General features: G+C 37.4%; 1 pseudogene; it reads right to left on the bottom strand.

Annotated features, from left to right (window-relative positions):
* Positions 1-7,827: 7,827 nt before the first annotated feature.
* Positions 7,828-8,641, bottom strand: LOC149001035 (chalcone synthase H3 pseudogene; annotated as a pseudogene).
* Between the last annotated feature and the right edge of the window lie 2,770 nt (positions 8,642-11,411).

Here is an 11,411-nt window from a genome sequence, read left to right as displayed (position 1 = left end):
GATACCCAAGTGCGTGTGGATTCCGATAACTTTGTCTTAAATAAATCCAAACATACAGTTCCTCTTTTGCATTTGTGATTTGATGTGCCCTTTTTTTTTCCCATTGTGAAACCATCATAGAGCTGGTAGACGAAGTCTTCTAATGAATTGTATAAAATATTATATTGCGTGCAAGCTTTTTCTCTCCTATTACATTTAAGTTGAATAACTTTGCTACCGACGATGGAGAATATCGATTAACATGACAGTAGACCGATGAGGGATATTTCGTTTTGTCATAGGGATTGTCCATGGTATGGAATTGGGTACCCATCCTTCCTCCAAAAATTAACCTTTTTATGAACAAGGTTCAATATCGCATACATTAAGCATTGCTCCTAACTCCTAACTCTATCCCCTTCTTAAAGAAATCAATGATTATGGATATAGTAAGATTCAACCTGAATAGTTACATACAATAAGGGTTTTCCGATTTCAGTCTTGGTTTGGGTTTGGCTTGTTTTTGGAATTACTGGGCAGCTATAATTTTGGTATCAATTTAGGTTACATTTACCATGTACATAAATTCATCAGTATGACAAAAAAATCTTTATTCAATGAAATTCAAGATACTAATGATAATCAGTTGGGTTTTATCATTCAAAGTTGAATTATAAAACCGAATTCATATCTGAATAGCAACCGTTTAAACCTGAATGCTAACTGTTGGTCTAGGTCTGGTTTGGCTCACACCCTCACACATTGTAAAACTGAACTAACACCTCAAGCTACGGAAGATCTAGTTTCTTAGTTTCTCCAGTATGATATACATAGCAACTTTAGGGAGAACAAACCATGTAGGGTCCCTTTTTTCAGGACAACCTTCCTTTCTCAACCTTCTCAACTAAAAATTCAGTAAAATTGAAACCTCACTTTTATTGATCACCAAAATCTAACAAAGGGATCTACCTATAAATATAACCCACCTCCCTTGCACCTTCATATCACATAACATCTATTACAACTTCTTCATCATGGATAAGGCTTCAATCAAGCTTGCCTTGTTACTCTTTTTCCCGCTCACTGCTTCAGATCTGTCTCTCTCTGAACTGTGTATTTCATAATTTTCTTTTGCAAATGATTAATTTTTGAGTAACATGTATTGTTTCATCTATAGGTCTGTTTGCAAGTGTGCATGGAGATGGAGCAGTGTCGATGAAAGCAGGAAGAAAATTTGGGATTCATTTAGAGTGTAGGGGTCATGGGTGCGAACTTGTTTGTGGTGCCGACCTGTTCTGCTCTTGTAAATGTCGTCGGCATCCACCCAAACCCAACAGCTTCGTTGGTTTGAATTAGGAGCCAAACGCACATGAATTTTGTTTCCAAAAATAAAGTCCATCTACATTCCTAAGTGGTCGTAAATAAAATAAATAGAAGAGATGATTTCTCTTTCAACTTTATATATTGTAATTTTCACCTATATATTGGACCTATCTCTTCTATTTACCTTTTAATTTTCAATTGGAATGCCCATCTGTACCTTCACTTAGTTTTTCCTTTTACTTTCTGGGTGGACGTATCTTTTTTTAGTTCATTATTTACTTGAGTAATAAAAACTCTGAATATCCCACTTAAGATCCCATCTCTGAAATCTTCTTCTTCCTTTCTCAATTCTCGGCTTTCTCCATTTTTATATTGTAATTTTATCGTACCGTCTAATATTACATATGTACCATGGATTTTTATACTACAATCACACCTTACTATCTAATATCATATACGTATTTTTTTATAGTGCAACCATATCATTTTGTTATGGTATGTGATGGTTTTGATAACAATATATACAAAGAATACAGTACGTGATTTTGAGTATAGAATGTTTATACTATATCTTATATTGTGCTGCTTACATCGTTAGCCAAGAGCACCAGCACAGTTCTAAAAATAGTCAGGTAATCCTAACGGCACAACTAACCTATTATACAGGAAGAAACGAGTTTGGTTTATCTATCCATCAAGGTAGAGGTTTGGGTTAGTGTTTTCCGCATACATCTCCACTATATATTAGGAGAGGGGCCACATAGGGTCCGTCTGGGATTCCAACTTTGATTCTTTTTTTTGATGAAGCTCCAACTTTGATTCATTTCATCAGCGCTCAGATGTGGGCTCCACTTCTATCTTATTGGAGAAGTGTGAGGAAAACACAGATCTCTACCCGGATTAGTTGAAGATCTAGATTAGAAAAATTGCGTACACATAACCACCCTAAAGTCAAGGATATCATAAATAAAGGTATTCAAATCTTAGTAAATGTCTTTATAAAGTGATAAATGTATTTATCCTCTGCATGTATAATTTTCTCTTTCCTTACTAAATTAATCTGACTTCAAAGTATCTTTATTTGAAACTCAAATACTCTTAAATCTCTTACCTAAAAAAATATATATAATAATAATAAATAAAATAAAAAATCTTAAATCTGCATAAATCTATATAACACATTCATAATTAAAAGGTGTTGGAATTGCTCTACTATTTTTGTAATTCATCGGATAGTCTAAGTTGGATCGTGCCCGACTTTGCTCTCTACATTCCCATACTCGCCAGCTCGGTTTTCTCACTCTGCAGTGTCTGACCGCTCTCCCATGGTGGTTTTCCTTGGATCGTTGCCAAAGAATCATGGTAAGCATTTCTCCTTTTACAACCACTGGGCATCACATGCTGATTTCTTACCCATCGCTGCTGATGCATGGAGTCAGCAGCAGCCAGGCTCTCCAATTTCTGCTTTTTTATTAAAGTGCAAAGTGATAAAAAATAAACTTAATTCTTGGAGCAAACAAGCCTTCTCCAACCTTGACCAACAGATTTCTAGTAGAGAACTGGAAGTTCAACGAATCCAAGACCGTATTGCCTCTTACACCCCTGCGGAGGCTGACGTTCAACAACAAAAAATTGCTTCTGAACACCTCAGACATCTTTTATTCATTCAAGAATTTGAACATCGACAACAGTCCAGAGCGCGATGGCTCACTGAAGGTGATGACAACACTAGCTTCGTCCACAGGGCAATTAAGGTTAAACGGAGGTGGAACGCTATCCTTCCACTATTAATGTGAACGTTAACACTCTTACTAATCCTATTTCTGATAAGGAAATCAAAGATGTTATAGTTGCTATGGATGATAATAGTGCTCCTGCCCTGATAGATTTGGTGCTTGCTTTTACAAAAGTAGTTGGGGAATTATTGGAAGTGAACACTGCTCTGTTACCTGATGAAGTCAAGCTATCTCGCCTCACTTTGGTGCCAAAAGGAGACGTTCAGAACACCTTTGCTGAATACAGACCTATTGCAGTCTCTCCCTTGCTTTACAGGCTCATTGCAAAAGTAATAGCCAACAGGATAAAATAAAAAAGGTTATTGGCCAATTGGTTAGCTCTAGTCAGTCAACTTTCATCGAAGGCCGCCAAATCTCTGACAATATTATGCTTTGCCAAGAACTCTTCAATATGTACAATGAAGCCACGGGTCCTCCGTGTTTTGCTGCCAAATTGGATATCAGAAAGGCCTATGACTCAGTTCAGTCAGACTTTCTCTTCAAACTATTGGACATGCTCAAGTTTCCTACCCTCTTCATTCAACGGATCTGCAATTGCACTACAAATCCTGGATATGTTGCCTTTGTAAACGGGGCCTTATTCTCCTAAATTCACAGCACACCAAGAGCTACAACAGGGTTGCCCCATGTTGTCGGTGCTTTTTAACATTGTTCTGCAGGTCCTAACGAATGACACCACTAGGCGCCCCGTGTTTGAAGTCCTCATCCAAAAGGTGAATGCAAAAATTAACTCTTGGAGAAATCTGGTCCTCTCATATGTATGTAAGAAGGTTAGCTCTTATCCGCTCTGTGATTATGGGAATTTTTTTTTTATTGGTCTGATGTCTTCTACATCCCTCTCAACATCACCCAAAAACATGAAAGCATAATGGCCAAGTTCTTATGGAAGGGTAACTTTGAGAGGGGTAGCTACAAGAATGCCAGGGAAGATATATGTGGTCCAAAGTGTGAAGGAGGCTTAGGTCTCAATAGGCCTCATGACTGGAACCAAGCTAATTTGATGAAGCATGTTTGGGTGTTGGCTTCAGATCACACTCGCTGTTGGACATCATTTATTCACCACAGATGGATTTCGAAATGCTCTATCCAGAATCTAGAGGTGTGAACTCAGTGCTCTCATTGCTTCAAGTGTATCCTCAAGGCTCGCCACCTTACTCTCCCCCACACTTGTGTTGTTCTCAAAAATGGTTTTGATACTTCTTTATGGGATGACCCATGGACCCCTGGCGGTCATATCTGGAATGAGGGCATTATTATCTTTGAAGCCTTGGGACGTAGACCGAATGTCAAGGTTGCTTCCATTAGAAACACCAAAGGCACATGGAAGGATGACATTATTGACATCACCTTGCTGCTTCAATGCTGAAATGTCATCAAAGTCCTTCTCCTCCACCAGCAACAAGCACATGATGGATTGATTTGGTGCCCAACACCGAATGGAATTTTATCTCTCAAGTCTGCTAGGGACACAATTCGTCACCACAAATTGGAAGTCTCTTGGTCAAGAGTAGTGTGGTGTTCTACCAACTAGGCTCGCTTCTCATTCATTACTTGGCTTGCATGTAAGGAATGACTCCCAAGTGCATGTGGATTCCAATAAGTTTGTCTTAAATAAATCCAAACAAACAGTTTCTCCTTTGCATCTGTGATTTGAAGTGCCCTTTTTTTTCCCCCATTGTGAAACAATCATAGAGCTGGTAGACGAAGTCTTCTAATGAATTGTATAAAATATTATCTTGCGTGCAAGCTTTTTCTCTCCTATTACTTTAAGTTGAATAACTTTGCTACCAACGATGGAGAATATCGATTAACATGACAGTAGACCGATGAGGGATATTTCCTTTTGTCATAGGGATTGTCCATGGTATGGAATTTGGTACCGATCCTTCCAAAATCAATATGGTAGGATATGATATGAAATTGGGTGGCCCAAATTGAACAAAAATTCCACCATCCTTCCTCCAAAAATTAACCTTTTTATGAACGAGGTTCAATATCGCATACATTAAGCATTGCTCCTAACTCCTAACTCTATCCCCTTCTTAAAGAAATCAATGATTATGGATATAGTAAGATTCAACCTGAATAGTTCCGTACAATAAGGGTTTTCCGGTTTCAGTCTTGGTTCGGGTTTGGCATGTATTTGGCATTACTGAGCAGCTATAATTTTGGTATCAATTTAGGTTACATTCACTATGTACATAAATTCATCAGTATGACAAAAAAAATCTTTATTCAATGAAATTCAAGATACTAATGATAATCAATTGGGTTTTATCATTTAAAGTCGAATTATATAACTGAATTCATAACCGAATTGGAACCGTTTAAACCTCAATAGGAACGGTTACTCTAGTTCAGCTTTCGGCTCACGCACCACCTCATAAAACTGAACTAACACCTCAAGCTACGGAAGATCCGGTTTCTTAGTTTCTCCAGTATGATATACATAGCAACTTTAGGGAGAACAAACCATGTAGGGTACCTTTTTACAGGACAACCTTCCTTTCTCAACCTTCTCAACTAAAATTTCAGTCAAATTGATACCTCCCCTTTATTGATCACCAAAATCTAACAAAGGATCTACCTATAAATATAACCCACCTCCCTTGCACATTCATATCACAGAACATCTATTACAACGTCTTCGTCATGGATAAGGCTTCAATCAAGATAGCCATTTTACTCATTTTTTTGCTCAATGCTTCAGGTCTCAAACTACTCTCCAATTTACTCATGCACACACACTCCATCATTTGCATAATTTTTTTCCCCCTACCAATTTGATAAATTCATGATAATTGTATATCTTTATTCTGCAGATATGTTCCCAAGCGTGCATGGAGATGGAGTGGTGACGAATGGGGAAATAGGAGGGTCATCAGGGATACCCGATTGCGGTCCTAGGTGCCATGTTCATTGCACCATTCGCAACCGGTATTGTACATGTTTGTGCGGCGCAACTTAAAACCGAATCTACCAGCTTTGTTGGTTTGGATTGGGGGCCACTGGGTCCTAAGTTGTCTTAAATAGAATTTAAAGGGGATGGTTCCTCCTTTCCTCTGTATTAGTTTTAATTTTATCTGATGAAACTTTACCATCCATTTAAGTAATAAAGAATTTATTCTATGTTATTGCTAGTTGAGCCCTATGTAAAATCATACTTCTGTGTATAGCCTTGTAATCATTATAAAGTTTAAGATCTAATAAGGGTGTCAATCAATAAGTTTGGATTGGTTTACACAACGATGTACGTGGTTCAGTTGATCTCAACAACCTACATTCATGGGAATGTGATTTGCTCCCTAGAGTTTGACTGCCGTACAAATTACATATTTATAGTTACAAGAGTCCTTATTTAACATTAATCTTGGACTCTTATTCTAGAGTTTGAATTACACAAGTTATCTATTTCTTTTTTGTATGAACTATGTCTCATGTGTGTTTCAGTACAATTCTGAGTCCATTATAAGGCCTCAAACATGGGTGGCATGCACAACCAAAAGTCCTCAAAGAGCCATAGTTAGGCTGGACTCGAAATAACTTAAAGTGAGGAGAAGTATTGCGCAACACTTGGCTGGGTAACTAATTGATCTGAAAAATAAGAGTTTCAAAAGCATACATTCAAAATTTTTTAAGGCAAGAGGCATGGGATAATAGAATCGATATAGGTTACATAATAATGCTGATGTCGGCGTTCAACAGCCCCATTTTGTTCATTAGTGTGAGCGCAAGAAAGTCAATGGTCAATACCATGTTCTTGAAGAAAAGAAAAAACAGTTCGGTTCATCTCCCAATCACTATGAAACCACTTAATGCAACGAGAAAAGAGATTCTCAACAAGCAACTTAAATCTCTTAAAAAAAATAACAACTTCTGATTTATCAATCATGGGATAACACCAAATAAATTTGTTACTAATACCTTAGTTTCAATTAGTTTTAGTTTATCCATTTCCAACATTACCCCCACATATTTAGTTAAAAAAATATTATCCACAAACCATATCTCCAAACTTCGCAAGAATCTACGAACAGCAGAGGCAGAAGTGGTAGATAGTAAAGGAAGATGAATAAATGAGTTGTGCACAAGGTTTTTTTTTCAATGTTATTCTTGTATATCTGAAATGTTTAACTTGTTTGAATCAACATTTAACTATGATTTCCTAATAGCAAGAGATGTTATTGACATATTTTCACCCTACAAAGGGTTTGATTGATAAATGGAATTACTCAGGGATATTCCTAAAAATTTCACTTCTTCAAAAAAAAAAAAAGAGCAAAACACTTTCTATAATAGGTAGAGAAGTAGACTTATGGAGTGTTGTCGTATGCCACTCAACTGAGCTCTTTTTCTATAAATTATTTACTCAGGGATACTGCTGAAAATTTCCCTTCTTCAAAAAAAGAGAGCGAAACACTTTTCTATGCTAGGTAGAGAAGTAGACTTATGGAGTGTTGTCGTATGCCACACTCTCAAATTGAGCTCCTTTTCTATAAATCCATGAGTTATATATACACTGTTTTTCCAAAAGAAGTATGCTATAGCGATTCCAACAAGGAATGACAAAGTACGTATCAAAAAATAATTTTATTACCATTAAATTATATTACAAAAGTACAGAAAAAAACATATATGATACAAAGTTATCTTGGCAATCAATCTTGTTTTGTTACCCTTCGATTATATTACAATTATTCGTGTTTCCTTTGTCTCTAGTTAGCTAGGATTATTCAGGGTCAGCACCAACTACCAAAACTGCAGCAGCATCTGCAAAAATTGCCATCCCTAGTAGGGCATGTAAGTCTGTCTCATCTAGGCCTTTGAAGCCACTGATGGAGTTCAACTCAGAGCAAACAACGAGCACACGAGCCCCTTTATTATTCTCTACAACATCTTTGGCTACACGGAGCACTGAGCCTCCACCATAGCATCCTAGATTGTACATCATCACACGTCCAACAGTTGTGGAAAGGCCAAGGAGTTTGATAAGCTGTAAGTCAACACGCGGTGCATCAACACCAGAAATGGTAGTGAATACGATGTGGGTGATATTCGATTTTGGCTGCCCCCACTCGTTGATAGCTTTGGTTGTTGCTTCCATGGCCAGCCTAGGTTCCTCAGTCACCATAATATCTTGACGTGTGTCGAGGGATGGAGCTTTTGGATCACAAAGTGTTGGATTCTCTGAGATCATTTCATCGGTGAGGTAGGTAAGGCGTTTGATGATTGTCGACTGTTTCCTGTTTTGACAAAATCAAAACGGCCATTTTCTTGAGAAAATTGTAAATCAATCTATATGAAATGATCCGATTCGCCATCATTTGAAGAAATCAGGCTGCAGGAAATTATATATAATACTTACAAATACATTTGAACTTCTCCTTCAACTCAAACTTGTGCACACTCTTGGTGGTTCTGAAGTACAAGTCTGGAAAATAAGTTTGGTACCTGGTGTTGGATGGATTTACACTTCCAATGGCCAGAACCATTGCTGGACCTTCAGCATGCTGAGCTTCATAGAAGAATCCCTCGGATCCCATTGCTTGTGTTTTGCTTCGCTAACCTCACAGTATTATTTCACATGAAATCTACAAGGAGTTAGTACAAGGCTTTATATAGAAATAGAGTCCTTCTTCCTCAGTGTCCAGGGGCTCTTGTAGTTGTGGTTCTAGGACTCTTGAGTTTCAATGTTTTGGTTTACATGAAGGTAGGTGTTTTAGATTACATAAAATATTGACTAGGGTTTTGTACCAATCAGTATCAAAATCTTCTTTGGCCAAAGGGTTCAATCAACAAGAGGATCTTGACTACAATGAAACTTTTAGCCCTATTGACAAAACCACTACTATTCGCCAAGTTCGATCTCTAGCTATCTCCCACTCTTGGCCTATTCGCCAACTTGACATCCAAATTCCTTCCTCCATGGCTTTCTAAATGAAATAGTCTAAATGATACAACCACCAGGGTTTGATGACACTCTTCATCCTAACTATGTTTGTTGATTTCACAAATATCTTTATGGTCTCAAACAGGGCCCTCGTGCTTATTTTGATAGTCTCAGTTCCTTCTTTTTGGAATTTGGTTTTGTTGGATCTAAAAATGACACTTCTCTTTTCATTTATCATGGTATTTCTGATCCACTATTTATCTTAATTTATGTGGATGCCATAAATGTTATTGATAGTTCTGAAGTGTCACTATCAAAATTTATGACTGCTATTTCCTCTGTCTTTTCTGTCAAAGATTTTGGTCCCTTACATTATTTTCTTTCATGTCTGTATCTTTATTCCTAATGGTCTTCACCTTTGTCAACAAGAATATATTATTGACTTTCTTCATAAGGCCAACATGAGTGATTGCAAGCCTGTCACCAATCCTTTTTTTCCCTGTCCCCAGTTGAGCAAAGCTCATGGCTGATCCTACATTGTACAGAATTATTATGGGAGCGCTATAGTATGCTACTATAACTCATCCTGACATACATTTTGCAGTCAACAAAGTCTGTCAGTTTATGCAAAGTCCAACTCTTGATCATTGGTCTGCTGTCAAAAGGATTCTGCACTACTTAAAGGGTACACTCTCTCATGGAACAGTCTTCAACAAATCCTCTAATATGACTTCAACAACCTTCTCCAATGCTGATTGGGTTGAATACCCTGATAATCATAATTCTACCAATGGCTATCTTTGTCTTCTGGGGCCAAACATCATCTCTTGGAGTTCTTGACAATTAGCCACTATTTCTCGCTCCAGTTCAGAGTCTGAATATTTAGCTATCGCTAATGTTGCTGCTGACCTCACTTGGATACAAACTCCACTTGATGAGCTTCATATATTCCTAAATGCTGCTCCTGTACTCTAGTGTGATAATATTGGTGCCACCTATCTCACTGCAAATCCTGTTTTTCTTGCTCCTACCACATACATGGAAATTGAATTCCACTTTGTTCGTGATAAATTTGCCAAAGGAGATCCTCATGTTTGTTTCTTATCTGTTAAGGATCAACTGGCTGACATCTTCACCAAGCCGCTATCTACTCTACATTTCAGCACCTTGGTAGCCAACCTCAAGGTCGCTTCACCTCCCTTGAGTTTGCGGGGGCGTATTAGGGATACCCAAGGGCGTGTGGATTCTGATAACTTTGTCTTAAATAAATCCAAACATACAGTTTCTCCTTTGCATCTGTGATTTGAAGTGCCTTTTTTTTCCCATTGTGAAACCATCATAGAGCTGATAGACTAAGTCTTCTCATGAATTGTATAAAATATTATCTTGCGTGCAAGCTTTTTCTCTCCTATTATATTTAAGTTCAATAACTTTGCTACCAACGACGGAGAATATCAATTAACATGACAGTAGACCGATGAGGGAAATTTCGTTTTGTCATAGGGATTGTCCAGGGATGAAATTTGGTATCCTTCCAAAATCAATATGATAGGATATGATATGAAATTGGGTGGCCCAAATTGAACAAAAATTCCACCATCCTTCCTCCAAAAATTAACCTTTTTATGAACGAGGTTCAATATCGCATACATTAAGCATTGCTCCTAACTCCTAACTCTATCCCCTTCTTACAGAAATCAATGATTATGGATATAGTAAGATTCAACCTGAATAGTTATGTACAATAAGGGTATTCCGGTTTCAGTCTTTGTTCGGGTTTGGCTTGTTTTTGGAATTACTGGGCAGCTATAATTGTGGTATCAATTTAGGTTACATTTACCATGTACATAAATTCATCAGTATAACAAAAAAAATCTTTATTCAATGAAATTCAAGATACTAATGATAATCAGTTGGGTTTTATCATTCAAAGTCGAATTATAAAACCGAATTCATATCCGAATTGCAACCGTTTAAACCTGAATGCTAACTGTTGGTCTAGGTCTGGTTTGGCTCACACCCTCACACATTGTAAAACTGAACTAACACCTCAAGCTACGGAAGATCTAGTTTCTTAGTTTCTCCAGTATGATATACATAGCAACTTTAGGGAGAACAAACCATGTAGGGTCCCTTTTTTCAGGACAACCTTCCTTTCTCAACCTTCTCAACTAAAAATTCAGTAAAATTGAAACCTCACTTTTATTGATCACCAAAATCTAACAAAGGGATCTACCTATAAATATAACCCACCTCCCTTGCACCTTCATATCACATAACATCTATTACAACTTCTTCATCATGGATAAGGCTTCAATCAAGCTTGCCTTGTTACTCTTTTTCCTGCTCACGGCTTCAGTCTTGTCTCTCTCTGAACTGTGTATTTCATAATTTTCTGTTGCAAATGATTAATTTTTGAGTAA

This window comes from Hakea prostrata, chromosome 11 (assembly GCF_041222555.1).
Source record: "Hakea prostrata isolate BN-2017 chromosome 11, UWA_Hpros_2, whole genome shotgun sequence".
Taxonomy (NCBI): domain Eukaryota; kingdom Viridiplantae; phylum Streptophyta; class Magnoliopsida; order Proteales; family Proteaceae; genus Hakea; species Hakea prostrata.
The sequence above is the reverse complement of the archived record's forward strand: the minus strand, read 5'-3'. Positions and strand labels throughout refer to the sequence as shown.